The sequence below is a fragment of the Pristiophorus japonicus genome, chromosome 7, assembly GCF_044704955.1.
Source record: "Pristiophorus japonicus isolate sPriJap1 chromosome 7, sPriJap1.hap1, whole genome shotgun sequence".
Lineage (NCBI taxonomy): Eukaryota > Metazoa > Chordata > Chondrichthyes > Pristiophoridae > Pristiophorus > Pristiophorus japonicus.
Genome location: NC_091983.1, coordinates 95,555,412 through 95,574,006, shown reverse-complemented (window position 1 = coordinate 95,574,006; position 18,595 = coordinate 95,555,412). Strand labels below are relative to the sequence as shown.

Genomic DNA, 18,595 nt, shown 5'->3' with positions numbered 1-18,595 from the left:
TACACACACCGCCACATCGAGGGCCAGGATTTAGCGGAATATGTCGCCAACCTACAAAGGCTGGTGGAACTGTGCGAATTTGGCGAACTCCTCAACAATGTATTGCGGGACGTTTTCACAACGGGACGGGACGTGAAATGGACCACCACCTTAAGTCAGGCATTCATGACCTCAACGTTGAGATTCTCCCAGAATCAAAACTCACTGGCAAGTACTGTACAGAAAATAACTGATCAAAGAATTAGTCCAACTCAGAGTCTGCCAAGGGATGTAAATGTGACTCATTTAACATGCTGGCGTTGCGGAGGTAACCATTGGGCCCGTCTGTGTTGATTCAGACACTATGTGTGCAAAGGCTGCGGCCAAAAGGGCCACCCACAGCGAATGTGCAGAAGAACTGCGACTCAAAACGTGGCAGAGGAGTCGGCAGGAGGTTTCCAGCAAGGATCATAAAGTACAAGCTGGAGAGGCGACTCAGCCCGAGGAAGCAGTGCACGGGGTGCACACCTTCACTAACAAAAGTCTCCCCATGATGATGAAAGTCAAGATAAATGGCATTCCTGTTTCCATGGAGTTGGACATGGGGGCGAGTCAGTCACTTATGAGCCAGAAGGAAGCGAGGCTGTGGGGCAACAAAGAACAAAAAGAGCCAAGCTGAGCCCGATTCAGACAAAGCTGCGCACTTACACCAAGGAACTGATCCCAGTTATCGGCAGTGCGAACATAAAAGTATCATATGATGGAGAGATACACGAATTGCCACTGTGGGTTGTACCAGGCGACGGGCCAACGCTGCTTGGCAGAAGCTGGATGGAGAAGATTTGGTGGAACTGGGAAGAAGTCAAAACACTATCTTCAGTGGACGATGCTTCCTGTGCTCAAGTGCTGAGCAAATTCCCATCCCCATTTGAACAAGGCATCGGCAACTTCACAGGCGCCAAAGTGCAGATCCGCTTGGTCCCCGAGGCATGGCCTGTTCATCACAAGGCTCGAGCGGTCCCTTACATGATGAGGGAGAAAGTGGAGATCGAATTGGACAGACTTCAACATGAAGGGATCATATCATCAGTCGAATTCAACGAGTAGACCAGCCCGATTGTTCCGGTACTTATGAGCGATGGCACGGTTAGTATCTGTGGCGACTACAAAGTAACAATCAACCGAGTTTCATTACAGGACCAGTACTCGCTGCCCAAAGCCGGTGATCTATTTACGACATTAGCAGGGGGAAAGACATTCACCAAGCTGGATCTAACCTCTGCTTACATGACCCAGGAGCTGGCTGAGTCGTCGAAAAAATTAACGTGCATTAACACACACAAGGGACTGGTTTTGTATCACAGGTGCCTGTTTGTGATCCGCTCGGCTACAGCCATCTTCCAAAGGAACATGGAGAGTCTGTTGATATCGGTTCCTCACACCGTTGTATTTCAGGATGACATCCTAATCACTGGTCGCGACATCACCGAACACCTGCACAACCTGCAAGAGGTTTTAAGTCGACTAAACAGAGTCAGACTCCGGTTGAAACGATCCAAGTGTTTCTTCCTGGTGCCAGAGGTAGAATTCCTGGGGAGGAAGATTGCGGCAGACGGCATCAGACCCATGGACTCGAAGACTGAGGCCATCAAGAATGCAGCCAGAACACGAAATGTAACGGAGCTGCGCTCGTTCCTGGGAATCCTCAACTATTTTGGTAACTTTCTTCCAGGGTTGAGCACCTTGCTCGAACCGTTGCACAAGTTGCTACTCAAGGGAGACGACTGGGTTTGGGGTCAAAATCAAGAGGCCACCTTCAAAAAGGCCAGAAACTTGCTGTGTTCGAACAAGTTGCTGGTATTGTATGACCCAGGCAAACGTCTAGTTTTAGCATGTGACGCGTCGTCGTACGGTGTCGGGTGTGTTTTACAGCAAGCAAATGTAGCGGGCAAACTCCAACCAGTTGCATATGCGTCTAGAAGTCTATCCAAGGCCAAAAGAGCCGACAGTATGGTCGAGGAGGCGGCTTTGGCCTGTGTCTATGGGGTATTTGTTCGGACTCAGGATAGCGTTAGAAACCGACCACAAGCCCCGAATCTCACTGTTTTCGGAAAACAAAGGCATAAACACCAATGCTTCATCGCGAATCCAAAGATGGACACTAACACTGTCGGCCTATGATTATACGATCCGTCACAGACCAGGCACTGAGAACTGCGCCGATGCCCTCTGCCGGCTACCGTTGCCCATGGGGTGGAAATGGTGCAGCCCGCAGACCTGTGCCTGGTAGTCATGGACGTCTTCAAAAGCGAAGGGTCACCTGTAACGGCCCGCCTGATCAGGACCTGGACCAACCAGGACCCTGTGTTATCCCTTGTAAAAAGCTGCGTCCTCAATGGGAACTAGTCAGCGATCACAAGAGAAATGCAAGACGAGATAAAGCCGTTTCATTGTCGTAAAGACGAAATGTCCATCTAATCGGATTGCCTCTTATGGGGCAACCGCGTTGTCCTGCCAAAAAAAGACAGGGCAACCTTCGTACGCGACCTACACAGTGCCCACCCAGGCACAATCATGATGAAGGCTATTGCCAGATCCCAGATGTGTAATAATGGCATCCAGCACGTCCACCGCCACCATTGAAAGCCTCAGGGCCACGTTTGCCACCCATGGCTTACTCGACATTCTGGTCAGCGACAATGGTCCGTGTTTCACCAGCTCGGAATTCAATGAATTCATGATCCGCAATGGCATCAAGCACATCAGATCTGCCCCGTTCAGACCTGCATCCAATGGCCAAGTGGAGCGGGCATTCCAAACCATAAAGCAGAGCTTGAAACGCGTCACGGAAGGCTCCTTACAAACCCGCCTATCCCGGGTGCTGATCGATTACAGGACCCGACCCCACTCACTTACCGGGGTCCCCCCTGCGGAGTTACTAATGAAACGTGCACTCAAAACCAGGCTCTCCTTAGTTCACCCTGACCTCAACGATCAGGTGGAAACCAGGCATTATCGGCAAAACACGTACCGTGATCGCGTGGCTGTATAACGCGACATCACTGTAAACGACCCTGGTGTTTGTGCTCAATCACGATCATGGCCCCAAATGGGTCGCTGGCACTGTTGTCGCCAAGGAGGGGAATAGAGTGTTTGGTTGAAACTGCTTAACGGACAAACATGCAGAAAGCATTTGGACCAGACCAAATTGCAATTTACAGGTAACCAGGAACTACCGGGAGAGGACCTTACCTTCAGCGATCCACCTACACACACCCAATCAGCAACAGACCTAGCTGCCAACCACGAGGATGATCCCACCATCTCTAACAGTCCAGTCAGACCAACAGCGCTGCAAGGCAGCAGTGGCCCGACCAACTCACCCATGCCAGAAGTGATACGCAGACGATCAACCAGGGAGCGCAGAGTTCTGGATCGCCTCAACCTGTAACTAACTTGCATCAAAGACTTTGTGGGGGGCGGGGGGGGGGGGGAATGTTGTCATATATGTATACTCTGTATATCTACTATGCTGGTACCACTAGAGGGTGCAACTGTGGGAGGCCCAGACAGGAGCTGTATAAAAGGCTGGTCACCACATTGTGGCCTCACTCTGAGTTACAATAAAGAGATTAAGGTCACAGCAGTTCAAGCACAGCACTAGGCCTCATGGAGTTATTCTGCAGATAAGTAGAGACATATTACATATGATGGGAGATGGACAGTTGGGAAACAGCACTCAGAGGCAGTCTGATAAGAGACCGCAAATCAATGTAACTTCGCTGATTAGCAGTAAACCAACCGGTGCTTTTAAGAGAGACACACACTTTGGTTTGTTGTATAATTGTGGGCGAGTGTTCTGGGAAGGTTCACGTTTGAACTTTTCCCTTGCAAATGCTTGAAATAAACTAATTGTACCAAAGGTTTCGTTTGATTGATTCCGTGGTCATTATACAGGCAGGGGTATCGATTCCTTGTATCACCTTGAAGGAGATAAGTCTTCTTTTAACCCCTACAGTAAACCAGTTGGGTTTTTACGATAATTAGATTTCATGGTCACCATTACAGATACTAGATTTTTAATTCCTGATTATTTAATTAACTGAATTTAAATTCCCCCAGCTGCCGTAATGGGATTTGAACTCACGACTCCGGATTATTAGCCTAGGCCTCTGGATTACTCATCCAGTAATGTAGCCACTATGCTACCATACTCCGAGAAAAGTCACCCCACTATATAAATGTTGTTTCATTGTTACAAATCCCATATTATAGTGGTAAACCTATTTTCTATGGGCTAGATTTTCCTATCATTTCTCGGCGATTTTCTTGCCAGTAAAGCTGTTTTTCCACCTGGCGAAGGTTTCCCCCCCCAAGTTTTTCATGGTATCGCCCACATCTGAACACACCTGCCAGGACCAAACCGCCAACATGCAACGCCGAGAAAAATCGCCAGGGCATAAGTTTGGCCTCAACCGCCAATGTCCAGATCGTCGAGAGAACAGCCCTGTAAAAGCAGCTTAAACAAGACTAGGTGAGTACTCTGCAAAGAAAGGCAAGTTAAAGCAGATTATTTTTTTAAATTTTAAAACGCCGATTAGGTATAAAAGTTACGTTTTTCCCCCTCCATAGGCCCAACCGCAGCCTCGGACTAAATTTTTAATATTTACCATCCATTCTGGAAAGAACCGCCCATTTTACTAAGTTTCCACTTAACCGCTGAGAAAATCGTCGATAATGAAGGTGCAACGCCCATTTTCTCGCCGGGTGATTAGTTTTACTTAGTTTAAACATAAAAGTGGAAATTCTCACCAGCATTAGCAGTTCTTCTCAGCGGGCAATCGGGTGTTGAAGGACTCATAGGAAAGTCTAGCCCTATAACATTATTAGTCTGACCAACGCGATACGAGTTTTCTGTAATATTTTACTGTAGTACTTCCTATATGCTACCACTTCTTGATTTAACTAAGGTATTAGTTCATTATTATTTTATACAATTAAGCTACCTTTTCAGTCTAATACATGCTGTAAACATATGCTGATGATGCTAACAGAATACAAGGTTCCTTAAGTCTCCAGTGTATGGAATTACAGTACTAATGTTTTTTTCTCCTCTCCTTGTATAGGTGCTGCCGTCTTGTACTTCACCCAAGTGGCCATTCTTCATGAGTGAAGCCAGACAGTGATTGCCGACAGGATATTCAACAAAGAAAAGCTTTTGCCAATCTCATATTATAAGTTTAATTTCTCTACAAATAATTTGGCACACGGTCTAGGGCCTGACATGTTGCCACTAAAAATAATTATTCTTAAAGCAGTAAAGTTTATTGACAAAAGCATATTTTTTGACACTAAGTTTTAGATATTTGGATAAGTGGGTCTTCAAAGTTTTAGTAGAAGTCTCAACTTTGAAGAATGATTGATGAATCAGTAATGTTTAACTTTTGATAAGCTAAAACAGGAAGCCTCTTGCCCTTGATTTCAAAAGCCAGAAGTCTATAAACTAGGTATGCTAGACTGTGTTCAAACTCAGTTCAGAGAGCAAGCAAAATACTGTGAAAGGTGTTAGCTGAAGTTAAAAGATGATGAGAAATCAAGAGAGAAGATTATAGATGACTCCAGAAGTAAATTAGGCATGACAACTTTTAAAAAATCAGCTATAAACTCAGACCTCAAATCAATTATTCACACTGTGGGCATCAGTGCCAACCCAATTCTGTCTTGACCCAATATTCACAGATGAGTACTTTCTCATAGGAGTGACTGGATAGCAATCAGGAAGAAGAACCCTGACTGATTTTTCACTTCGCTAGCCCACAAGCTTGGATGTTATTTGCGATGCCCCAGCTGAACTCATTAACTCAGCAGGGATCAAAACTTGGGATCACACCAGCTCAACTTCGCATTAACTAAGTCATCATGGGAGCCCCTGAATTGGTAATGCTCATCACCTTCCTGCACACGCATTAGGCAGACTGCATCTTTGAGAACGAGTCAAAAAGGCAGCAACATTGTTGCCGTTATTAAGTAATGTTTGCTAATATCATATATAAATTATACTTTGTTTCTGTAGGAACAAAAAAATACAATTTTGTGTGTGGGAGTACCAGATAATGCTAGTCTGAGTGAAGTCATTTGCAATGATCTTTTTCCCTGATATTCAGTCATGGAATAACTTGGTCCAAAGTTATTTTTAAACTTTACTGTACACTTGCAGACATATTAATGATAGGTTTATTGTACAGTATTCTGTGATTTTCTTTAATCTTACCTGCCCGCCCACCTGCTGAAACCTCCCTTCAAATGGCAGCACCAGTCCACAGCCCAAACAAATTGCTGCGCCCCAACCAATGCCTCTCTGCTCCTCTCCTTGATTCTTAAACAGAGATTGTGCTGTCCCCCTAACAGTGTGTACCCCATCAATTCTATGTGCCCTATTATCCCATTGAAAGAACTTGGTGTTATGTCTTCGGATGCTCTAATAACGGACTCCACGAGACAATGTGTTGTGCTTGAACTGTAGTGACCTTCGTCCATTTAATGTAACTCCAGAGTGAGGATCACACATGGTGGCCTGCCTTTTATACTAGGCCTGGCTCACCTGTACAGGTAACCTACAAGTCTCCCACTGCAGTGCCCTCTGGTGGCACACCTTGTAATAGTACAAGCAGTAACCGTGTAGGATACATGACATCACTCTTCCCCCAAGTCCTTAGTGCAAATCGCCTTTGCATTGACTGTGCTCTGGGCGTAGCTCTATCTGGTTGACCCTTGGAGGGTCGTTTCCATCTTGGGTGAGTAGGTGGTGTTTCGTTGGCAGTAGAGTTGCTGGTGATTTCTGTTTGTGCGTCCATGACCACTCCATTCTCTCTCCCCTCCACCCCACATACAGATTGTGCCGTTGGCTCATTACATTCATATACATTCAAGTCTAAAAAAAATGTGCATTTACAGTATTGTATTGGTGGTACCGTGGTCAGGTAAGTACATTTGAATAGTGAGGTGCATACTTGGAATCAGTGCTGGGGTCAGCACCGGTGCATGAGGACAAACTAGTGCCAGAACTGCTGGATGGTGTCCAGGGAGTCTGGTGGCAGCGCGGTGCCCAGTGCTGGCAGTGGGAACCCGGGTGACTCAAGTTGCCTATTCTCGGGGCTTTTGCCGTTGCTTCTAGCGTCAGACAGGTTCACACAGATGCCTGTGACCTCCCGGTCTTCTCCTTGCGCCCAGGGTCACTGCTGCTCCCTGAGGAGCAGTCATCTAGCAGTGCGCAGGGAACTGCTGACTCGCTTGCCTGGGCGTTATTTAGTTTGGGATCCTGGCTGGTCCCAGTCCCATTTGGGGGACCCTTTGCGGGTGACCCTGCGTTCCCGGGTGTAGCTTTGGTGGCAGTAAGGTCTGGGGGCTGCGCCTTAGCGCAGTTTGCTCTTTCAAGTACGTGGCGGTTGGTGCCATTGAGTGCCTGAGAGGTGGAGCCGATCGGGGGCAGGGTATCGATACCGGTGCCGTTGCCCTCCTGAGATCGCTTGTTCTGCAGTTTGTACATATTAGCTGCTTGTGGCCACGCTCCGTGGTGCATCACTCTGATCCCAGGGACGCAGGCTACAGCGTTGGGTAGCTCGCTGGACCTGTGTGCTCCCGATGGGTGTTTGCCGCTGCATTGACTGTATGCAGTTGAAATCCTACATCGCACAATGTTTCATTACTTATTGTACATAACCTGTAGCTCCGATCGCAATCGCATGACTTTACCTTGCTTATTGCATGTACACAAGTCTGATCATCAATTGCACATTTTACATCTAATTCACAGTTGCTGTTACATTGATTGAGAGTGTGGAACTGTCCCTTTAAGTGCGGTGAGTTGCAGACCTCCTTTAAGAGAGCCTTGCTATCTTTACCCCAATCCTCTTCTTCGTTTGGTACCACGTGTTACTCCATCAGTGCTGCACCTTGTGGTCCGGCCGCCGCCATCTTTTTCTTCAGCGTCTCACCTCGTGGTTTGGGCGCCATCTTTCCTCCATCCGCGATGTCGACTGCTGTGATCCTCTTCTCCCTGGGGTCTGCCTCCGAAGCTGGGAAGTCGCCTCTGGGTCCGATTTTCTTCCTCCGGAGTCCTGCCACTGGAGCCTGGAAGGTGCGTCTCGGCTGGATCATCTCCACGCAGTCGTGCTGAGCGGTCTGTGCCTTGGGTGCTGCGCTGGTCTCCTCTCTGGTGTCGGATCCAACCTTAGGTGGGGGTTTGCTTTGCCTCTGAGCACGGAGGACGTCAGTTGCTGGAGGGATGAAATCTTCCAGCTTCAATGGATCTTCTCCATCCACCTTCTTCCGAGTAGCTTTGGTCCATCACCTGGAGCAATCCACAGGGATAACTTGTGCCGTCATGGAGTACCTTTACATCCGGACTACCAACGACTGGGATAAGTTCAATGGTGTGCGTGCGCAGCTTTGCCTGAACCGGGACCAACTTGGGTCGTTCAGCCCGATTGTCCCATAGCCTCTCAAAGGCTTCTTGACGCATTACTGACTGGCTCGCCCCCGTGCCCACTTCCATGAAGACTGTAACGCCAGTTATCTCAACTTCCATCCTCAACGGGGAACACTCGGTGGTGCTGGTAAACATGCTATATACCTCATCGTGGGGCTGAACTGCTTCTCTATCGCTTCATAATCCACGCTGGATTCATGGCCATCTGCAGACTCTTCATCAACACAGTGAGTCATATTTCTTTTACACATTCGCTGGAGGTGGCCTTTTGTGCTGCAGCCTTTACATACATAGTCTTTAAAATGGCACTGGTGAGCCCTGTGATTCCCTCCCCAACGCCAGCATGGTGCTACTCGATTAGCCCCCTCAGTGGACTCGGAGTTAAGGGACTCGGGGGCCTGTTCTCTCTCCCCTGAGAAGATTCACGTTCTAAAGTCCAGCCTCTAAAAGGCACCATTCTGTGCACAGTACTTGCCGGGTTTGAGTCCTGAGGATGAGTCATCCGCCTAGAGCCGCAGGTCGAAGTCATGAATGCTTGGCACACGGAGATGGCCTTCTGCAGTGTAACTGTGGCATCCACAGATAGTAGCTTATGAAAAAGGCCCTCATGGCCGATTCCGATGGCAAAGATATCCCGCAGCGCTTCGTGAGGTGGTCGCCGAAATCACACGGTGCCAACAGTCTCCTGAGGTTTGCAGCATATTTTGCCATCTCCTGGCCTTCGGTATGTATAAAACCGGTGTCTGGCTGTGAGGATGCTCTCTTTGGGCTTGAGTTGTTCTTGGATCAGCGTTACAAGCTCCTTGTACGTCTTGGTCGTTGTCTTCGCTGGTGCCAGCAAGTCCCTGACGAAGCCATAGACTGTGGGCCCACAACTGGTTAGCAGGATAGCTCTGCACTTATCAGCCAGTGTGGGCGGATTGTTGCCTGCCAGGTCGTTTGCTGTGAAGAAATGGTCGAGCCTCTCCACAAAGGCTTCCCAATCATCACCATCGGTGAACTGCTGCAACGTACCAAAGTTAGCCATTTTCACGTGAAGGTCCATAATCTCGTCGCCAATTGTTATGTCTTCAGATGCTTTAATAATGACTCCACGAGAGAATGTGTTGTGCTTGAACTGTAGTGACCTTAGTCCATTTAATGTAACTCCAGAGTGAGGATCACACATGGTGGCCTGCCTTTTATACTAGGCCTGACACACCAGTACAGGTAACCTACAAGTCCCCCACTGCAGTGGCCTCTGGTGGCACACCTTGTAATAGTACAAGCAGTAACCATGTAGGATACATGACACTTGGGATGTCCCAAAATGTTTCACAGCAATAAAGTATTTTTGAAGTGTAGTCATTGTTGTAATGTCGGAAAATCAACCAATTTGTGCACAGCAATGAGATAAATAACCAGCTAATGTTTTTGGTGGTGGTTGAGAGATAAATGTTGGCCAGGACACAGGGAATTCCCTGCTCCTCTTTAAACAGTGCCATGGGATTTTTTATGTTCACGTGAGAGAGCAGACGGGACCTCAGTTTAACACATCTTAAAGATGGCACTGCACTGTATTGCACTGAACCGTCACCTAAATTGTTTTCAAGTCTCCGGATCGTGCCGTGAATCCACAAACTTCTGACTCAGAGGCAAGAATGCTACCACTGAGCCAAGAGTGACTGCAGAAATAGTGAGAGAGAGAACTTCGAACAACAGATGATACTGCAATCTGGATTGACTAGGGCCAGCTGTTTTTACTACTTCTACTAAGTTGACATGTTGACTAATCCTGTTGAGACGGTCACTGCAGCAGCTTGCAAAGCACCAGAACAGACTGTTGGTGATGCCACACATTATCTCTGCTTCAGTGACAAATTTACAAATGATATTAGTAATAAATTTACACTCTGATCCGCTGCGACAAGTGTGCATTTGTGCATGCATCAAATCTGCAGTATTGTCCACACATTTTTTAACCTTATTGTGGTGTACGGTATTGGGTGATTCCCACCATGCTTTTGTAAGGAGTGCAATGTTTACCCCTACTCACTTGTTTTAATTTTAGTTCTATTTAAAATAGTAAGCACAACAGGATAGTGACGAATCGCTCTCTGATAAGCTCTCTGCAATTGGCAGCACCCAAATAAAGTCTGAGCCTTTTCCATTTCTTTTTATCCCCTTGGAGATTTGTTATGCTGTGCAAAGGAGAGAAAGGAAGAAGGGCAGACAAAGATAAACAGAAAGTGAGAAATAAGGAAGTACACTGCTCTTTCAACGTTTAACACTACCAGCAGCTCCACAGAAATAACCATCTTAATAGGCCTGCTGGTTCCTCAAGTTTTAAATTCGCATCGTAAAGCTGAAACAAACACTATTGCAGTAACAAAACTATTCAAATGTCAAAAGTTGACTTCTGTAATTTTATACTAAACAACAAAAAGTAAAGCATATAAACTAGACATTTATTTCTGCTCACTCTCTCATTCTTTCTATTCTTCTCCACTCTCGTCCACTTTAAAAAAAACTGTTTTTTCCATTCTAGTCCAATACATTAGCCACATGTGGCTAATTAGGAATTGAGATGTGGCTAATTGCATTTCTGATTAGTAAATAAAAAATGAGTAAATGAAACCACAGTTTAGCAGGTAAGCTCAATATTCATATTCGCACCGCATATGCATGTATACTTTAACCTTTTAATGCGTTTGTTGGTAAAATAGCAAGATGAAAGCAGAGTGTGAGAATATTTTTTGATCGCCGAGTACTTTACTCCCCCTGGTTACATAACAGCATAAGAAATAGGAGCAGGAGTAGGCCATTTGACCCCTCGAACCTGCTCCACCATTTATTATCATGGCTGATCTGATCATGGACTCGGCTCCACTTCCCTGCCCGCTCCCCATAACCCTTTGGTCCCTTATCGCTCAAAAATCTGTATATCTCCGCCTTAAATATATTCAGTGACCCAGCCTCCACAGCTCTCTGTGGCAGAGAATTCCATAGATTTACAGCCCTCGAGAGAAGAAATTCCTCCTCATCCCAGTTTTAAATGGGTGAACCCTTATTCTGAGACTATGTCCCCCAAGTTTTAGTTTCCCCTATGAGTGGAAATATCCTCTCTGCATCCACCTTATCAAGCCCCCTCATTATCTTATATTTCGATAAGATCACCTCTCATTCTTCTGAACTCCAATGAGTATAGGCCCAATCTATTCAACCTATCTTCATAAGTCAACCTCCTCATCTCCAGAATCAACCTAGTGAACCTTCTCTGAACAGCCTCCAATGCAAGTATATCCTTCCTTAAATACGGAGACCAAAACTGTACGCAGTATTCCAGGTGTGGCCTCACCAATACCCTGTACAGTTGTAGCAGGACTTCTCTGCGTTTATACTCTATCCCCCTTGCAATAAAGGCCAACATTCCATTTGCCTTCCTGATTACTTGCTCTACCTGCATACTCAGTTTTTGTGTTTCATGCACAAGGACCCCCAGGTCCCTCTGTACTCCCGCACTTTGCAATTTTTCTCCATTTAAATTATAATTTGCTTTTCTATTTGTTCCTGCCAAAGTGGATAACCTCACATTTTCCCACGTTATACTCCATCTGCCAAATGTTTGCCCACTCACTTAGCCTGTCTATATCCCTTTGCAGATTTGTTGTGTCCTCCTCACAATTTGCTTTCCCACCCATCTCTGTATCATCAGCAAATTTGGCTACATTACATTACATTCGGTCCCTTCATCCAAAGTCATTAATATAGATTATAAATAGTTGAGGCTCCAGCACCGATCCCTGCGGCACCCCGCTAGTTACTGTTTGTTAACTGGAAAATTACCCGTTGATCCCGACTCTCTGTTTTCTGTTAGTCAATCTTCTATCCATGCTAATATATTACCCCCAACACCGTGAACTTTTATCTTGTGCAGTAACCTTTTCCGTGGCATCTTATTGAATGCATTCTAGAATTCCAAATACACCACATCCACTGGTTCCCCTTAACCACCCTGCTCGTTACATCCTCAAAGAATCAGCAAATTTGTCAAACACTATTTCCCTTTCATAAAACCATGCTGACTCTGCTTGATTGAATTATGCTTTTCCAACTGCTACGGCTTCCTTAATAATGGACTCCAGCATTTTCCCAATGACAGATGTTAGGCTAATCGGTCTATAGTTTCCTGCTTTCAGTCTGCCTCCTTTTTTTAAATAGGGGCGTTACATTTGCAGTTTTTCAATCCGCTGGGTCCTCCCCAGAATTCAGGGCATTTTGGTAGATTACAACCAATGCATCCACTATCTCTGCAGCCATTTCTTTTAGGACCCTAGGATGCAAGTCATTAGGTCCAGGGGACTTGTCCGCCTTTAGTCCCATTATTTTACCGAGTACTACTTCTTTAGTGATAGTGATGGTAGCCCCTTGATTATCCACTATTGGGATGATTTTAGTATCTTCTACCGTGAAGACCGATATAAAATATTTGTTCAAAATCTCTGCCATTTCCGTTTCCCATTATTAATTCCCCAGTCTCATCCTCTAACGACCAACATTTACTTTCAAAAGGTTTTTGACAAGGTCTCACACAAGAGATTAGTGTGAAAAATTAAGGCACATGGGACTGGGGGTAATGTATTGACGTGGATAGAGAACTGGTTGGCAGACAGGAAGCAAAGAGTGGGAATAAACAGGTCCTTTTCAGAATGGCAGGCAGTGACTAGTGGGGTACCGCAAGGTTCAGTGCTGGGATCCCAGCTATTTACAATATATATTAATGATTTAGACGAAGGAATTGAATGCAATATCTCCAAGTTTGCAGATGACACTAAGCTGGGTGGCAGTGTGAGCTGTGAGGAGGATGCTAAGAGGCTGCAGGGTGACTTGGACATGTTAGGTGAGTGGCCAAATGCATGGCAGATGCAGTATAATGTGGATAAGTGTGAGGTTATCCACTTTGGTGGCAAAAACAGGAAGGCAGATTATCTGAATGGTAACAGATTAGTAAAAGGGGAGCTGCAACGAGACCTGGGTGTCATGGTACATCAGTCATTGAACGTAGGCATGCAGGTACAGCAGGCAGTAAAGAAAGCAAATGGCATGTTGGCCTTCATAGCAAGAGGATTTGAGTATAGGAGCAGGGAGGTCTTGCTGCAGTTGTACAGGGCCTTGGTGAGACCACACCTTGAGTACTGTGTGCAGTTTTGGTCTCCTAATCTGAGGAAGGACATTCTTGCTATTGAGGGAGTGCAGCGAAGGTTCACCAGACTGATTCCCGAGATGGCAGGACTGACATAAGAAAGACTGGATCGACTAGGCTTATATTCACTGGAATTTAGAAGAACGAGAGGGGATCTCACAGAAGCTTATAAAATTCTGACAGGATTAGACAGGTTAGATGCAGGAAGAATGTTCCCGATGTTGGGGAAGTCCAGAACCAGGGGTCACAGTCTAAGTATAAGTGGTAAGCCATATCGGACCGAGATGAGGAGAAACATTTTCACCCAGAGAATTGTGAACCTATGGAATTCTCTACTACAGAAAGTTGTTGAGTCCAGTTAGTTGGATATATTCAAAAGGGAGTTAGATGTGGCCTTTACGGCTAAAGGGATCAGCAGGTATGGAGAGAAGGCAGGTGTGGGGTACTGAAGTTGCATGATCAGCCATGATCATACTGAATGGTGGTGCAGGCTCGAATGGTCTGCTCCTGCACCTATTTTCTATGTACCTGTAGAAACTCATACTGTTGTTATATTTCATGCTAGTTTACTTTCATAATCTATCTTCCCTCTCTTTTTTAGTCTTTCTTTGCTGGCTTTAAAAAGTTTCCCAATCCTCTGCTCTCCCACTAGTCTTGGCCACATTGTATACCCTGGATTTCAATTTGATACCATCCTTATTTCCTTAGTTAACCATGGATGGTTATTCCTTCTCTTACAGTCTTTCCTTCTCATTGGAATATATTTTTGTTGAATGTTATACAATACCTTCTCAAATGTCTGCCACTGCTCATCAACCGTCCCACACTTTAATCTATTTTCCCAGTCCACTTTAGCCAACTCTGCCTTCATACCTTTGTAGTCTCCTTTATTTAAGCTTGGGACCCTGGTTTGAGATCTAACTTTCTCACCCTCCAACTGAATCTAAAATTCAACCATGTTATGGTCACTCATTCCTAGAAGATCCTTTACTGCGAGATCATTTATTAATCCTGTCTCATTACACAGTACCATAGCATGCTCCCTGATTGATTCCACAACGTACTGTTCAAGGAAACTATCCCGGATACACTCTTATGAACTTTTCCTCAAGCCTCCCCTGGCCAATTTGCTTGGTGCAGATGTTTGTTAATTAAATACGCACATGAAGTATATTTACCTGTATTGTGCAAGCGTACGCAAGGCATTTTCAAATGCATGTGGTTAAAACGGTCAGCAATTTCTGTTGGACAACACTCCTCTACACTATCAATTAATCATAGCTCTGAAATTAAGTTTGAGGCTATACTTTTAGGGGTCATTTCTATAGTTGGTTTCTAGAGAAATTAGTTTATAAAATGTTTGGAAATCTTTTGCTAACTTCCGCCATCCACTTTGAAGGTCAGAGAAAGTTCTAAAAATTGATAATTCTGCTTGTGTCTAAATTTAATCAAGATTTTAACAGCGAGAATGTGATAAATGTCAATATTCATAACTTATCTGCAGAAGGAGAGAACTCCAGCGGCTTCCAATGGCCCAAGTGTCTCAGTTATAAATTCCATTTTTTTTTACAGAACGTGAATCAATTCTCGTGTATCCTGTTGCATGAGAAGCAGCAGCAGGCAGGAGACAGGCTGAACATGAAATGGGAAGTAAATAAGGGATGTAATTTATTTTTACATTGCGATCAAACTTTGTGCAGTAAGCAGCCGAGTTTGATTTCATAGCTGCCACTTCTTACCACAGAAGATTGTGCTGTTTTAATGACTGACATGCTAACATATCAAAATCTGACAACGCAAATGCGGGCTTCTCCGCAACAAAGCTTAAAAAAAAAGGAAATAAAACTACCATTGTTGGTCACCTAAAATTCATTGAAAATTAAAGAACACTCACCATTTCTGATGGGCCTGTCCTTAATTTTGTCATTAGACTGTCATCATTCTCAAATAATTTCTGATGAGGTTGATGGCAATAGGCATGATTTTAGTTTTAGGGCAAAATGTTGTTACCGTCAGTAAGGCTGGCTGGCTTGACAAACACAGAGCAGATAACTTCACTCTCAGTACCATGTGCATCTCAATATTTCTGATGGCTGTGAAAATGCTCATCTCAGGAGCCTTGCTTGCCTTTTGCTAACCAGGTGCCCCTATATGCAGACTCCATGCGCATCCACCTCAACTGCACTAAAATATGCAGTGTAAACACCCTACCTCGCAACCCTCTGTCCCTTTGAGCTGCTCACTTCAAAAGCACCCTTGTTCTCTTGACACATAATGTGTTGCTGAGTTGTTTCCTACATATGGTAGCGAGAGACCACCATAAAATTACTATGAAATTACTTTTACAGCATAAGACAAGGTACAATGGAAATATTCACAATTATTTAAAGGGATTTGAAATTTGTTTTGCAGCAATGGCACAAAACACAGGTGAACCACCAGCACTAACACTGCCACAGGCACAAGATAAAGAAGTTAGAACAAGGTAGTGCAACAGATTCGTGGGAACAAAATGTAACAAGCATATTTTTAATTGTCATTTTCTTATCCCAAAAAAACCCCTCAAATGTTGACGCTATTGTGCAAAGAACAATATTCAATTCAACTCAAGACAATTCTTGGTTCTTTTCAGGATGGAGAATTGGAACCCAAGGAGGTTTCCTTTTATAAAAAAAACAGGGAGGCAATTGTTTTTTGCCGATCAACCAATCCAAAAAGAACTTGGGAATCTACGATGAAAATCAGTTTAAAGAGATGAAATATTAATTAGGTAACTGATACTATTTCCATGGATTAAGTATGAAATATATCCCGGTCACTTACATTTATTTCACATATCAGGCAATTTTAACTTAAACAAGCATAGAATGAGAAAAGACCATCAAGCACTCACTGCATCCGATATTAAACATGCTGAATGGGTCATAATATTCCATTTCACAATGCATTGAAAATCCTATTGTCAAGTTTTGAACATACAAAAATATTGCAAAACTGTCAACATGTAGCTACAGTACCAGTCAAGCCTGTAAGTGGCATTGTAGATGGGCACTTTCCACTGTAAATGTGTCATGGCAATGTTAGGTAGAAAAGCAGTAGCTAATGGGCCTGAAATCGTGGCCCCTATGGGCGCATACGAGGTGTGCATGCGCCCATAGGGGCCGTGCAAGTTCCGGGTTTAGGCATGCACTGCACCTGTGCCTAAACCCGGAACTTGCGATCGGTCAAGATTTCTTATGACAGATCGCACGCATCCCCGGGAGAAGGGCCTCCGCGGGCGGAAATTTGGGCTGTTGACCCATCACCCCCATCCCCCACCAGCATTTATTGCCCATCCCTAATTGCCCTTGAGAAGGTGATGATGGTGAGCTGCCTTCTTGAATGTTGGCCCAACTCCTACCCAGTGAATGTCCTTCAAATTCTAACGCCAGGCCTGCTTTTACCAACGTAAGATAGAAAAATAAAATGTTATCACTAATTTTTATATTAAAAACCCTGTCCATTAAAGCAAGTTTATTTTTATTCTAGAAGTTAATACATATTTTTTTTTTAAATATATTTTTTGTTTAAATTCAATTTCAATTAATTTTAAATTTGTGATTTTTTTTTTTAAGTTAATGTGTTTGTGTTTTATGGGGTATCCCCATTTCATGGCAGCTCCGTGCAAACAGAACTCACGATAACTATCAATGGGAAACTTCCATTTTGATAGGTTGGCATACGCTGATGGGATACGTGGACCTCTGCGACCGGCTGCGCATCTGGGCCCAGGACCAGGAGTTTTCGTACCTCCGGGACCACCAGGCACTTCCGTAAAAAAAATTGCGGTCGGAGGCCCGGAGGAAGCCTCCAACCGCAAATTCAGGGCCAATATATTTTGCCAACCGTTGCAATTCAATGTTTGTGACTCAGCCCGAACTTTCACACTTTGACCATCAGATGGCTCTGCAGCAGCCTAGTAATTCCAGGAGCAAATGCTCTGTCCTTGAACTGAGGAACCCCTGGAGGGACAATCCAGCAAAGCTAAATGTGCCTTTCCCCACGCACAAGAATTGGTAGATCATTTCAATACTCCGCCGTCCCACCGCCCCCACCCCCTGAAATTTTTGTATCCTTGTCGCTAGGAAGGTGTAGCTCACCACACTCTCCCAATATATAGAATTTTGGACTGAAGAAGTGAAGCTTTAGGTCACCACCCTTCCTCCCCACCGCTATGGAGAAGAATTTAGAGTTGGGGCACAGCTAGATTTAGTACATGACCTCTCACAGAGGTAATTTCCTTGATATTGCTCCCCTCGACCTCAACCTCTCACTCCACGCCCTTTTCTCTTGTTCCCCCTTCTTTTTCCTTCCACTCATCTTGCCTCCCCTCTCCCTCCTCCCATCTGCTTCCCTTTTACTTACCCTCTAACCCTGCTTGAACAGAGCTCTGAACTCAGTCTTGACTCCCCATGTGCAGTATTTTTTTTTAAAGTCATTCACGGGATGTGGGTGTCGCTGGCAAGGCCAGCATTTATTATTACCCATCCCTGATTGCCCTTGAGAAGGTTATGGTGAGCCGCCTTCTTGAATACAACTGAGCCACTTGCTAGGCCATTTCAGAGGGCAGTTAAGTGTCAACCATATTTCTGTGTGTCTGGAGTCACATATAGTCACATAAGGGCAGTAGCTTTCCTTCCCTACAGGACATTAGTGTACCAGATGGGAGTTGCAACAATCTGGTATTTTCATGCTCACCATTACTGACACAAGCTTTTTATTCCAGAATATCACAGGATAGCAACTAATATTTTTAACGTTTTATTCTATTTAAGGCTATAACATCAACAATTCTCTCATTTGTGCAGATACTTTGTTTTCCAATGATTACTATTATGTATCCTCAAAATCCAACCTACGTGAAAAAAATTAAACAGTCATTGACTGGGTTTCTACACAATCTGTTC

At 44.8% G+C, this 18,595-nt stretch overlaps 1 protein-coding gene and 1 pseudogene across 4 annotated transcripts in view; one reads left to right on the top strand and one right to left on the bottom strand.

Moving 5' to 3' along the window:
• mpv17 (mitochondrial inner membrane protein MPV17) overlaps positions 1 to 18,595 on the bottom strand; it is a 115,531-nt gene that overhangs the window by 95,186 nt on the left and 1,750 nt on the right. The gene's annotated exons all lie outside the window — the stretch shown is intronic.
• LOC139267650 (small nucleolar RNA U3) lies at positions 14,947 to 15,060 on the top strand (annotated as a pseudogene).